Source organism: Mesoplodon mirus, assembly GCF_964341445.2.
Source record: "Mesoplodon mirus genome assembly, chromosome: 2".
Lineage (NCBI taxonomy): Eukaryota > Metazoa > Chordata > Mammalia > Artiodactyla > Ziphiidae > Mesoplodon > Mesoplodon mirus.
The window spans coordinates 2118934-2134122 of NC_138977.1; the positions used below are offsets into that span (position 1 = coordinate 2118934).

Consider the following 15189-nt stretch of genomic DNA (forward strand, 5'->3'; position numbering starts at 1 on the left):
ATAGCTACCAATGACTGCCTTTAGAGAGCCAGGCCTGTAGAGGATGCAGTATATACACGACCTCATTGGAGGTTTTGATATTGCCATTGTACAGATTAAGGAACTGAAATCCAGAGAGATTAGGTAATTTGACCAGGTAGTAAATGGCAATATTGCTGGTTTAATCCAGGTTATCTGGATACCAAAGCCTATGTTTTTCACTGAGAATCCTGTTCCTCTGGGCATCATACTAATACATTAAATTTGTTAACTTTCTAAATACAAATACACAATGTCCAGAACAATTTCAAGGGAGGCATCTCCAAGGGAAAAAAAAAAACTATATTTTGAGCGATAAAGCATATACTTAGCTAATACTAATACTTTGTTTTGTTTTGCTTTTGGCCGTGCCGTGCGGCATGTGGGATCTTAGTTCCTTGACCAGGGATCAAACCTGCGCCCCCTGCATTGGAAGCACAGAGTCTTAACCCCTGGACCACCAAGGAAGTCCCCTAATACTATTACTTTGAAACAAGGGATTAGAATAAAATGGTATTTTTGATCAAGAAGAACCTTTCAATGTAGAAACTAAAATTTCTAAAATAAATAAGAGCCTCTGATATTTAAAAAAATCTCAGCAGACAAAATGTGAACACATATCAATGAAAATATATTTGTACAGCAAAAATAGCAAAAAAGAGATTATCTATACAACAAATACGATATTGGCCAAGTATCTCCCTATTTCAAGGATATATAAAAACACAAATATTATTTTGTTGATGCCCTGCATCACCCCTACAACCAAACGGGAAAAAATCAACAATAAACCAGAGCATTTTCTGTATACCCATGTATTCACAGGGAATAGGCTACATAACCATTAAACACTTTTATCTGATCAATCGTGCTGCAGTTACAGAATTTATACTCTCACAAAATAACACCCTATTTATAACACTATGCCTGCAGCCAACCTTTTTGGTTGACTGACTCATCTAAGCCATCCCCAACCTCCTTCCTCCCTTTTACCCACTTCCACTCCTAGTCTCCTCTACAGAGAGATGTGACACTGTTTCACTCTATAGATGTAAGCCGAAGTCTGTTGGAGAGCTCTGAGAAAGCTTTTGTTTTCCTGCTAAGAGAGACAGACATTCCAGCAGCTTCCCTTTCCCCTCTTCCATACCATCTCTCAGATATGACAAGAGGAGCCATGGCAGCCATCTGATGACCATGATGGAAAGGCCAAGAGGACCACAAAGATGCGGACATACCACTGAGCCACCGATCAACATTAACAGATACCCACCTCTAGACTATATGTGAGAAAAATAAACTTCCATTTATTTAAGCCACTGTTAGCCAGATATTCCATTATTTTTAGACAAAAGCATTCTTGATCAAACATACGACTTTCAGGCTAACGAGAACATGGTTTAGAAGCTGGTCAGTTGTCTGATGTGTTCATTCATTCATTTGTTTACATGGTTAAATGCCTACTTTACATCAGGATTTAGTAGTGGGTTTTGGGGACAGAAAGTTGAATACAGCTTTTAGCTTGAGACACCCACACTCAATACAAGAGGGAGATGTGTAAAGAAGACAAGTGTGATAAATGCTCTAACAGAGCACGAACAAACTTCAACGACAGCACAAAGAGGAACCATGAGATTTGTTTCTTATTGTTGTTTCAAAAGTCAAAGTCTAGGTTTAAGTCAGAAAAATATAAGACCAGCCAGAACCAGTCCTGTACTGTCCTCTTCAAAGGACAAACTGAAGGCAGGAGAGGCAGGAGAGTCTAAGAGGAAAGGAAGAACATTAGACACTGTTGAGGGTTTCTCATAAGGGCCCTTATCTACCCTCTCTGGTATTGTAAGATTAGCTACAAATACAGAGAGAGGAGTACAACTAGAAAACCTGGAGGGTATAGGAACAGAGAAAACCTATCACTTCCTGTCTGGAACCCTGGGAAGAAGCAGCCTCACAGGTACTGTCCACACCATCATGGCACAGGAGGTGCAAAGAAGCACTCTTGCCTCTGTTTTCTGGAGCAGAGTGGGCCTGGGACAACGACCAGCTGGGCAATTTCACAGTGCACACGCCTTATGTGGCCTCCATACTGCCAGTGGAAGCATCTTTCTAAAATAAGGTTCTGATGGTCTCACTTCCTACTCAGAATTCTTCAGCTTAGATACACAGAGCCCTTCATTATCAGGATCTGCCTACCAGTTTAGCTTTGGCTCATGCATCCCTCATGCACAATTGAGCGGTACAAAACAACTCAAGATTCTCTCATACATTATGTAGTCTATACACATCTATCTGGTCTTGGCATATAGTAAAAGCTAAAGCACTTACTATGGATTAGTCATTGTTGTAGGCAGTTATATACAACACATTTAATTGTCACAACTACCCTGTGAAGTAGGAAATATTACGACCACTTTATAGATGAGAAAACAGAGGCACAAGAGGTTTCTAGTAAATGGAAGAAGTTGGATTTGAATCTAGAGAGTCTGGGTCTAGAGTCCACTCTCTTAAATCACTGTGCTACACTGCCTTAACATACAGGTCTCTGTACTCAGAATGCCCTCACCCTCAACTCCCTTATGGACTCCCATACATCTTTCCAGAATGAACTTAAATGTCTCCTTCCTTAACTGTAAAGCCTTTCCTCAGCAGAACTAACCTTCACCCTTGGCCATCCTCTTCCATGTTGTACATTATCACACCATATTGCAGAGATTTGTTGACATGTGTGTCTCCTCACTAGACTGAAGTCCTGGAGGACAGGAACTACCTAATTTATCATTATATCCCTCTCATTAGTCACAATGCCTGCCATAGCAAGCATTCACTAAACATTTACTGAATTGAATGAATTTCAATAGAGGTAATGCCTATTTTTATTCAAAACCATTTCAAGCTGTCCACACAGCCCAAGAGTGGACTTGCTCTTTATCCACTCAGTTTTACCAATAAAGAATTCCATATACTGATGGTTCCCAACTTGTGATGGTCTGACTTACAATTTTACAGCTTCATGATGGTGCAAAAGCAATCCACATTCAGTAGAAATTATATTTGGAATTTTGATCTTGTCCCAGCTAGTGACAGGCAGTACATACTCCCCGTGATGCTGCACGCTGGGCAGCAGTGAGCAGCAGCTCCCCGGCAGCCACGCCATCACCAGGGTAAACAACCAACATGCTTACAAACATTCTGTACCCAGACAATACTTCTGTTTTTCACTTTCAGTATTCATAAATTACATGAGATATTCAACACTTTACTATAAAATAGGCTTTGTGTCAGATGATTTTGCCCAACTGTAGGCTAATGTAGGTGTTCTGAGCCCTTATAAGGTAGGCTAGGCTAAGCTACGATGTTCGGTGGGTTAGGTGTATTAAATGCATTTTTGACTTGCCATAGTTTCAACTTCCCATGGGGTTACTGGACGTAAGTCCACTGTAAGTGGAGGAAGATCTGTACTCATTTCTAAAAACTGGTAAAAAGGGTTTTTTTTAAAATTATCCTGAGAATCTATTAGTGTCTCCCAAAACCCATATACTGTGTCTGAAATCCGACTCAGTGTGGATTTCAAAATGTATCATAACCCGACTCCTAGAACATCTGTCCCCCAAACTATCTTCCACTAGTAATAAATAGGTTGCAAACCAGAACTTGGTGAAGAACTAAGGAAGATCTCAGCAGAGCAAGAAAACAAAGAGTATGATTTCCATAATTCTGACCCTTTAAATTTAAAAAACCAGTTAAAAACTGCTACAAAGACTTGCTGCAGCACTAATGAAACTCTCTGAATCAGTGGATTGCTATCAAGACTAACTTCGTATCTTTTGTTTCCTCTAATTCTCATTCACTTCCAGCCTTCAGAACCATGAGAAATAAATGTCTGTTGTTTATAAGCCACCAAATCTGTGGTATTTTGTTACAGCAGCCTGAATGGACTAAGATAAACTCTTAAAACTGTCCCTGGCTGACTGCTCAGTAAATTCTGGCTACCGTTACCAACAGCAGCATCAGTGGCTCCCTCTGTTCCCCTCAGTAATCTCCTCCATCCATCTAAATCTAGGCAACTTTCAGCTCAAAATAGTCATTTCTAAGAAGTCTCCCTTAACTATATAGACTTTTTTTCATAAAAGCTAATTAACATCTTTTCATTAAAACTTAATTAACTATGTAAGGCATGTATCTTGCCTTACCAAGTAAAGTATAAATTATCTCAACATGAAGCACATATTCTATTATTTTTATATTGCTCAAAGAACTTAGCACCAAGCATGTACAGAGGCACACAGTGAATATCTGTAGAAGCAGTTAATAAAATCCACACACAGTTGATGGTTTATTTGCTATCTTAGAAAATGTTAAAGAGAAACATAAATTATAACCATGAGGCTTTTTAGACTGTCTTTAATAATGATCAACATATACAACCTAAAGGCAAGAGAGAAAAAAAAATGTTTCTTGATTTAATTTTCAGACTTGCTACAAGAATGCCCATTCTCAAGAGACAAGAACATTCCTGTACATAATTGGAATCACTGGCAGAAGCAAAGCAGAACAGAATGATAGGAAAAAAAAAAGTAAGACCTCCCTCTCTCTAATCTGGAAGTAATTAACAAGAAACTCAAAAGAAGTTAACATTTTACTTTGGCAATATGTTGACCAAACTGATCTTTCAGTGCACTTGAATTTGGAATCTGCTTCAATTCAAAATTAACTGAGTGACTTCTATCTTTATATAAATCCCACCATCTCTTGCAGCGTTTTTAATCTCTATCACTCGTTCAGGCAGTCAGCCATATAACACTTTCCACTCTTCATTTTACTATTTCATGTGTATATATCTTATCTTCAGCACAGGTTACAGGTTCTTTCTTAATAAAGCATGGATCTTGATTTCTACTTTTTTGAATTACCTCCAGTATCTGGTAAAATATTTTGCACATAGTGGACCCTCAAATATTTGTTCTAACTGAACAAATAAACTTACAGTATATACTCCTGGGTGAGTACTGATTTAGTCAAATCTCCAGCCACTACATAACTGAGTGCCTATGTACACCAGCACTTTACATATACCACTTAATCCACTCAAACCTTTGAAGGAGATATAAACATTTTTTTACAAATTGGGAAACTTTAAAGGTTTCAAAGAGCTTAAGAAATTTTTCCAAGATCCTTACAACTAGTAAAAAGTGAAACTGTGATTTCAATCCATGTTTGATTTCTAACTACTTCTCTTCCCATTAAGCCATATTGCTTCTCTAAGATGATGAGCGCCCTTCAAAGCCATGGTTGAGGGGCATAGTATGATACTGACATTCCCTCTCAAATTTCAGTGAGAGAATAAAGTAGGTTTAGGCTGGTGAAATGGTACTGAGTTTCTTTTTGAATTTTTGAATTTTACTTTATTTTTTATACAGCAAGTCCTTATTAGTCATCCATTTTATACACATCAGTGTATACATGTCAATCCCAATTGCCCAAATCAGCACACCACCACCACCCCCACCCCCACCCCACTGTGGTTTTCCCCCCTTGGTGTCCATACGTTTGTTCTCTACATTTGTGGCTCAATTTCTGCCCTGAAAACTGGTTCATCTGTACCATTTTTCTAGGTTCCACATATATGCATTAATATACGATATTTGTTTTTCTTTCTGACTTACTTCACTCTGTATGACAGTCTCTAGATCCATCCATGTCTCAACAAATGACCAAATTTCGTTCTTTTTTATGGCTGGGTAATATTCCATTCTATATATGTACCACATCTTCTTTATCCATTCATCTGTCGATGGGCATTTAGGTTGCTTCCATAACCTGGCTGCAATGAACATTGGGGCGCATGTGTCTTTTTGAATTATGGTTTTCTGTGGGTATATGCCCAGTAGTGGGATTGCTGGATCATATGGTAATTCTATTTTTAGTTTGTGAAGGAAACTCCATACTGTTCTTCATAGTGGCTGTATCAATTTACATTCCCACCAACAGTGCAAGAGGGTTCCCTTTCCTCCACACCCTCTCCAGCATTTGTTATTTTCAGATTTTCTGATGATGCCCATTCAAACTGGTGTGAGGTGATACCTCATTGTAGTTTTTTCTTTTTTTCATTGTAGTTTTGATTTGCATTTCTCTAATAATTAGTGATGCTGAGCAGTTTTTCATGTGCGTCTTGGCCATCTGTATGTCTTCTTTGGAGAAATGTCTATTTAGTTCTTCTGCCCATTTTTGGATTGGGTTGTTTTTTTAATATTGAGCTGCATGAGCTGTTAATATATTTTGGAGATTAACCCTTTGTCCATTGATTCGTTGGCAAATATTTTCTCCCATTCTGAGGGTTGTCTTTTCGTCTTGTCTATGGTTTCCTTTGCTGTGCAAAAGCTTTGAAGTTTCATTAGGTCCCATTTGTTTATTTTTGTTTTTATTTCCATTACTCTAGGAGGTGGATCAAAAAAGATCTTGCTGTGGTTTATGTCAAAGAGTGTTCTTCCTATATTTTCCTCTAAGAATTTTATAGTGTCCAGCCTTACATTTAGGTCTCGAATCCATTTTGAGTTTATTTTTGTGTATGGTGCTAGGGAGTGTTCTAATTTCATTCTTTTATATGTAGCCATCCAGTTTTGCCAGCACCACTTATTGAAGAGACTGCCTTTTCTCCATTGTATATCCTTGCCCCCTTTGTCATAGATTAGTTGACCACAGGTGCATGGGTTTATCTCTGGGCTTTCTATCTTGTTGCACTTATCTCTGTTTCTGTTTTTGTGCCAGTACCATATTGTCTTGATTACTGTAGCATTGTAGTATAGTCTGAAGTCAGGGAGTCTGATTCCTCCAGATCCGTTTTTTTTCCCTCAAGACTACTTTGGCTATTCAGGGTCTTTTGTGTCTCCATAGAAATTTTAAGATTTTTTGTGTTAGTTCTGTAAAAAATTCCACTGGTAATTTGATAGCGATTGCACTGAATCTGTAGATTGCTTTGGGTAGTATAGTCATTTTCACAATGTTGATTCTTCCAATCCAAGAACATGGTATATCTCTCCATCTGTTTGTATCATCTTTAATTTCTTTCATCAGTGACTTATAGTTTCCTGCATACAGGTCTTTTGTCTCCCTGGGCAGGTTTATTCCTAGGTATTTTATTCTTTTTGTTGCAATTGTAAATGGGAGTGTTTCCTTAATTTCTCTTTCAGATTTTTCATCATCAGTGTACAGGAATGCAAGAGATTTCTGTGCATTAATTTTGTATCCTGCAACTTTACCAAATTCATTGATTAGCTCTAGTAGTCTTCTGGTGGCATCTTTAGGATTCTCTATGTATAGTACCATATCATCTGCAAACAGTGACAGTTTTACTTCTTCTTTTCCAATTTCTATTCCTTTTAGTTCTTTTCCTTCTCTGATTGCTGTGGCTAGGACTTCCAAAACTATGTTCAATAAGAGTGGTGAGAGTGGACATCCTTGTCTTGTTCCTGATCTTAGAGAAAATGCTTTCAGTTTTTCACCACTGAGAATGATGTTGGCTGTGGGTTTGTCATATATGGCCTTTACTATGTTGAGGTAGGTTCCTCCTATGCCCACTTTCTGGAGAGTTTGTATCATAAATGGGTGTTGAATTTTGTCAAAAGCTTTTTCTGCACCTTTTGAGATGATCATATGGTTTTTATTCTTCAATTTGTTAATATGGTGTATCACATTCATTGATTTGCATATATTGAAGAATCCTTGCATCCCTGGGATAAATCCCACTTTATCATGGTATATGATCCTTTTAATATGTTGTTGGATTCTGTTTGCTAGTATTTTGTTGAGGATTTTTGCATCTATATTCATCAGAGATATTGGCCTGTAATTTTCTTTTTTTGTAGTATCTTTGTCTGGTTTTGGTCTCAGGGTGATGGTAGCCTCATAGAGTGAGTTTGGGAGTGTTCCTTCCTCTGCAATTTTTTAGAAGAGTTTGAGAAGGATGGGTGTTAGCTCTTCTCTAAATGTTTGATAAAATTCACCTGTGAAGCCATCTGGTCCTGGACTTTTGTTTGTTGGAAGATTTTTTTTTTTTTTTTTTTTTGTGGTACACGGGCCTCTCACTGTTGTGGCCTCTCCCGGTGCGGAGCACAGGCTCCGGACGCGCAGGCTCAGAGGCCATGGCTCACGGGCCCAGACGCTCCGTGGCACGTGGGATCTTCCTGGACCAGGGCACGAACCCGTGTCCCCTGCATCGGCAGGCGGACTCTCAACCACTGCGCCACCAGGGAAGCCCTGTTGGAAGATTTTTAATCACACTTTCAATTTCATTACTTGTGATTGGTCTGTTCATATTTTCTGTTTCTTCCTGGTTCAGTCTTGGAAGGTTATACCTTTCTCAGAATTTGTCCATTCTTCCAGGTTGTCCATTTTATTGGCATAGAGTTGCTTGAAGTAGTCTCTTAGGATGCTTTGTATTTCTGTGGTGTCTGTTGTAACTTCTTTTTCATTTCTAATTTTATTGATTTGAGTCCTCTCCCTCTTTTTCTTGATGAGTCTGGCTAATTGTTTATCAATTTTGTTTATCTTCTCAAAGAACCAGCTTTTAGTTTTATTGATCTTTGCTATTGTTTTGTTTCTATTTCATTTATTTCTGCTCTGATCTTTATGATTTCTTTCCTTCTACTTTGGTTTTGTTCTTCTTTCTCTAGTTCCTCTAGGTGTAAGGTTAGATTGTTTATTTGAGATTTTTCTTGTTTCTTGAAGTAAGCTTGTATAGCTATAAACTTCCCTCTTAGAACTGCTTTTGCTGCATCGCATAGGTTTTGGATCGTCGTGTTTTCATTGTCATTTGTCTCTAGGTATTTTTTGATTTCCTCTTTGATTTCTTCAGTGATCTCTTGGTTATTTAATAACGTATTGTTTAGCCTCCATGTGTTTGTGTTTTTCACATTTTTTTCCCTGTAATTCATTTCTAATCTCATAGCGTTGTGGTCAGAAAACATGCTTGATATGATTTCAATTTTCTTAAATTTACTGAGGCCTGATTTGTCACCCAAGATGTGATCTATCCTGGAGAATGTTCTGTGCGCACTTGAGAAGAAAGCGTAATCTCCTGTTTTTGGATGGAATGTCCTATAAATATCAATTAAATCTATCTGGTCTATTGTGTCATTTAAAGCTTCTGTTTCCTTATTTATTTTCATTTTGGATGATCTGTCCATCGGTGTAAGTGAGGTGTTAAAGTCCCCCACTATTATTGTGTTACTGTCCATTTCCTCTTTTATAGCTGTTAACAGTTGCCTTACGTATTGAGGTGCTCCTATGTTGGGTGCATATATATTTATAATTGTTATATCTTCTTCTTGGATTGATCCCTTGATCATTATGTAGTGGCCTTCCTTGTCTGTTTTAACGTTGTTTATTTTAAAGTCTGTTTTATCTGATATGAGTATTGCTATTCCAGCATTCTTTGATTTCCATTTGCATGGAATATCTTTTTCCATCCCCTCATTTTCAGTCTGTATGTGTCCCTAGGTCTGAAGTGGGTCTCTTGTAGAAAGCATATAGATGGGTCTTGTTTTTGTATCCATTCAGCAAGCCTGTGTCTTTTGGTTGGAGCATTTAATCCATTCATGTTTAAAGTAATTATCAATATGTATGTTCCTATGACCATTTCTTAATTGTTTTGAGGTTTTTTTGTAGGTCCTTTTCTTCTCTTGTGTTTCCCACTTAGAGAAGTTACTTCAGCATTTGTTGTAGAGCTGGTTTGGTGGTGCTGAATTCTGTTAGCTTTTGCTTGTCTGTAAAGCTTTTGACTTCTCCATCGAATCTGAATGAGATCCTTGCCGGGTAGAGTAATCTTGGTTGTAGGTTCTTCCCTTTCATCACTTTAAGTATATCATGCCACTCCCTTCTGGCTTGTAGAATTTCTGCTGAGAAATCAGCTGTTAACCTTATGGGAGTTCCCTTGTATGTTATTTGTTGTTTTTCCCTTGCTACTTTCAATAATTTTTCTTTGTCTTTAATTTTTGCCAATTTGATTCCTATGTGTCTCGGCATGTTTCTCCTTGGATTTATCCTGTATGGGACTCTCTGTGCTTCCTGGACTTGGGTGGCTATTTCCTTTCCCATGTTAGGGAAGTTTTCGACTATAATCTCTTCAAAGATCTTCTCGGGTCCTTTCTCTCTCTCTTCTCCTTCTGGGACCCCTATAATGCGAATGTTGTTGCGTTTAATGTCCCAGAGGTCTCTTAGGCTGTCTTCATTTCTTTTCATTCTTTTTTCTTTATTCTTTTCCACAGCAGTGAATTCCACCATTCTGTCTTCCAGGTCACTTATCCGTTCTTCTGCCTCAGTTATTCTGCTATTGATTCCTTCTAGTGCAGTTTTCATTTCAGTTATTGTATTGTTCATCTCTGTTTGTTTGTTCTTTAATTCTTCTAGGTCTTTGTTAAACATTTCTTGCATCTTCTCGATCTCTGCCTCCATTCTTTTTCCAAGGTCCTGGATCATCTTCACTATCATTTTTCTGAATTCTTTTTCTGGAAGGTTGCCTATCTCCACTTCATTTAGTTGCTTTTCTGGGGTTTTATCTCGTTCCTTCATCTGGTACATAGCCCTCTGCCTTTTCATCTTGTCTATCTTTCTGTGAATGTGGTTTTTGTTCCACAGGCTGCAGGATTGTAGTTCTTCTTGCTTCTCGGTACTGAGTTTTTGTGTGTGTTTGTGTTTTTTAATATTTATAGCAAATGCCAAGTGATAACAATCTTTTATGAATGACATATCAAAATCTCACTCTGCAGTGCTGAGAACAGAAGGTATAGCACCTACTGCCTATGACTTTAACTGTGACTTCTGAGCAAGTGTGTGAGATTAAGCTTTGACCTCCAGCTTGTACAAGGGACTGCGAGGATAGGAGTATGTCACAAAACACACTGGAAGCCTACTCTCAGACCAGTAGGGAAAGAAGTATATTGACAGCAACTAATTAGAACATCTTATCCCTCATTCAGGATAAACAATGATATTAAGTTCACTTATTAAAAATAGATTCACTACACTAGCAAGAATCTCTTGCTTACTTTTTATGCCAAACTCCTTCACTTGCTAAATAGAGATTATGTTAAATCCAGAGGCTAAGAAATGAAAAGCATACATTTGGCCAGATTATCTCTGGTTTACAAAGTCAAAAAAGAAATGCTTAATCAGCACCTGTTATGGCTAGTTTCAGGCATGAATAACTGTCTGGAAGAAGGTAAGAAACAATACCAGAAATACCAACCATAAAGAAACAAGTTAATAAACTGGACTTCCCTAAAAGTTAAAATTTCAACTCTCCTAAACACAGTTAAGAAAACGAAAAAACGAATCACTGACTGGGAGAAAACATTTGGAAAGCATTTATCTGATAAAGGATTTGTACCCAGGACGTGCAAAGAACTATCTAAACTTAATAATAAAAACAAACATATAGATTTTAAAAAAGGCAAAAGATCTGTATACAGACACTTCATCAATGAAGATATATGTATGACAAATGAACACATGCAAAATACTCAACAATTTTAGTCACCGGGGAAATGGAAACTAAGATATCACTACATACTTATTAGAATGGGTACCATACCAAGTATTAATGAGGATGCGGAGAGACCAGAACTCTCATACACTGTTGGTAGGAATCTAAAATGGCACAGGCACTTTGGAAAACAGTCTTGGCAATCTCTTAAAAAGTTATACATACACCTACCATATGATCCAGCCATTCCGTCCGTAGGTATTTACACAATATAAATGAAAACATATGTTCATACAAAGACATATATGAATATTCATAGAAGCTTTATTTATAATAACTCCAAATTAAAACAAACAAAACCCCCAAATGTCCATGAACAGGTAAACAACTGTTGTATATCTATACAACGAAATACCACTCAGCAATAAAAATGCATGATAATATATACAGCAACATTGATATATCTTAGTTATGCTAAGTATAAGAAGCCAGGAAATAGAGTATGTACTGCATGATTCCCTTAATATAAAATTCTAGGAAATATAAACTAATGTATAATGGCAGAAGGCAAATCAGTGGTTGCCTGGGGATGGGGGCAAGGGAAGCAGTGTGTGTGTGTGTGTGTGTGTGTGTGTGTTGGGGGGTGGGGGAGGGTGGTGGGCAGGAGACAAAGATTAAAAAGGGGAATGAAGAAAATTTTAGGGGTGATGGGCATGCTCCTTATCTTGATGGTGGTGATGGTTCCATGGATGTATATATATGTCAAAACTTATCAGTATATCAACTTTAAATATGAGCAATTTTGGTATGTCAATTATTCCTCAATAAAGCTATTTTTTTAAATAAGCAAAAAGATAAGATTTATACATTTGGGAAGTAAAAAGAATGAAAAATCTGTGATATGTATCCTCTAAGATGGTCCCAATGATCCTTGCCTCTTGGTATTTATGCCCATGTATAATCTTTCCTTGAATATGAACTAAATTTAATGATTTGTTGCTAGGGAATGGAATGAGGCAGAGGTGATGGGATGTCATTTCCAAGATTAAGATACAAAAACCCTGTGGCTTCTGTCTTGGACTCTCTACACACATTTCCTCTGAGGAAAGGCAGTTGCCACATTGTGAGCTGTCCTATGGAGAAGCCCATGATATAAGGAACGAGGGAGGCAGCTGGCTAAAAGCTATCAAGAAATTAAGGCCATCAGTCCAATAGCCTTCCAGGAACTGAAGACCTCAGCCCCATAGCCTGTAGGGAACTAAATTCAATAACCATTAAGATTGAGTTCAGAAGTAAATCTTCTCCCAGATGAGCCTCCTGATGAGAATGCAGCCCTGGCTAACAGTTTGACTACAGCCTCATGTGAGACTCTGAGCCTAACTAAACCTGATCCACAGAAACTGTGAGATATGAAAGTTTGTTTCTTTAAGCCATGATGTTTTGGGGTATGCAGTTCTGTTCCAGCAATAGATAATTAATATAAGATCTAAGTCACATTTATATAAAAAAAAGTCTTCAAAGCAAATTTATCCATTTTGGATATATACTTTTAGAATACAAAGAGAGTATTTGACTAAAACTACGTTAAACAGGGGCTTAATTTTCTTATGCAATATGAAGTCCAGAGGTAAGGCAGTCCAAGGCTAGTGCAGTGTGTCAAAATGCCACCAGACACCCAAGCCCTTTTAATTCAGGCCCGGCCATTCTTAGGGAATGTCTTCATCCTAACACTTGTTGCCTTAGGGTCACAATATGATCTCATGTCCATATCACAGATAAGAAGAAGGGGTTCTGCCTTTATCAGGAAAGTGAACATTTTCTCAGAAACCTCAAGCTAGTCTTCCACGTACATCTCATTCATCAAAAGTGTTTCCCACTGCCATTCTTAGATGCAAGGGAATCTGGGAAGATAAACATTTTTTAGCAAGACACACTGCTCCCTCAGCATAGTAAATGTTTTGTTAGTAATGAAGAGGGGAGCAATGTTTATTAGACAGGCAACCAGCAGTATTTGCCAAAGTCATATATTTTATTTATGGTAAAACCAAAAATATTGCAGGAGTTTACAGAAGGGCAAGAACACAGTAAGCTATGGGAGGTTGAGAAGGTTTCTGAGGGGAGATGTTTAGAACTGGCTAGGTAGAAAGGAAAGACAAGGGAATTCTCAAAGGGGATAAAAGCAAGAACAAAAAGTCATGAAGACAGGAAAATGTAACAAGGCCTAAAACTAAATTACCCTGTATAAAGTTTTTAATTGCATAACTAAGTTTAAAAACAATCCTGAGTGATGAATATGCATGTTGTTTCCTAGCAAGGGAAAAAAAATTCATCATCATAGACATGCAACAAGCTCCTACTGCATAGCACAGGGAACTATATTCAATATCTTATAATAAACTGTAATGGAAAAGAATACACACACACACACACACACACACACACACACACATAACTGAATCACTTTGCTGTATACCTGAAACTAACACAACATTATAAATCAATGATACTCTAATAATAATTTTAAAAATGCAGCATCATGTTTAAGAGAAGAGACATGGGCAAAGGATGTAAATGGGCATTTCTCTAAGGAAGATATACAAATGGCCAGTAAACATATGAAAAGATGCTCATGGTTAGTCATAAGGGAAATGAAAGTCATATGAATGAAAGTCATAATGAGATACCACTTCAAACCCACTAGGATGGCTGGAATCAAAAAGTCAAATTTTGGTGAGGATGTGATGAAACTGGAAGCCTCATACACTACTGGTAGGAATGCAAAATGGGGCAGCCACTTTAGAAAACAGTCTGGAAGTTCTTCAGTCAATGAAATATAATGTTATCATATGACCCAGAAATTCCCAAGAGAAATAAAAACATATGTCCACATAAAAACTTGTACATGACATTTTATAGCAGCATTATTCATAACAGTCAAAAGGTGGAAATAACATAAATGGCCATCAACTGATGAGGAGACAAACAAAATGCGGTATATCCAAGTAATGGAATATTATTTGGCTGTAAAAAGGAATGAAATACAGATACATATTACATCATGGATGAACCATGAAAACACTATGCTAAATGAAAGAAGCAAGTCAAGAAAGACACATATTATGTGATTCCATTCATATGAAATGTCCAGAACAAGGAAATCTACAGAGACAGAAAGTAAATTAGTGCTTGCCTAGGGCTGAGGGGGTGTAGGTGGGCTGCTATGACCTTGGTTCAAACCACCATTACTTCATAGCTGGATGATTCCAAGAACTTAACTACCTGGTTTCCTGCTTCCATTCTTTGTTTGCTAATGGATTCCAAATGCCTAGAAGAGTATCTGGCACACAGAGGAAAGTAAGTATCCAATAAATCTGTTGTTGTTATTTTGACTTCAAATCCTGTGTTCTTTTTCATTTTTTTCTCTTGATTTATTTTGTGGGTATGTATCTATCATGGGAGCATCCAAACCCCCTTCCTACTTTGGCAAATTGCAGGCACCAAAAGGAGGCAGCTACCTCCCACCATAGAAACTAGAAACCCCAATTATTTACTTCCCCAGTTCCCCTGATAACTAGAGTGTGGGCACATGGCCGAGGCTTGGCCAGTCTCATGCACCTCCAGAATTGTGAGCTGGTACAGAAGTTTCTTGGTGGTTTTTTGTTTGTTTGTTTTATTTTGGTGGCAGCAACATCTGGTTC

General features: G+C 37.7%; 1 protein-coding gene across 2 annotated transcripts in view; it reads right to left on the reverse strand.

The window, feature by feature from the left end:
- Positions 1-15189, reverse strand: part of MND1 (meiotic nuclear divisions 1) — a 72254-nt gene that overhangs the window by 39484 nt on the left and 17581 nt on the right. The window lies entirely within an intron of this gene.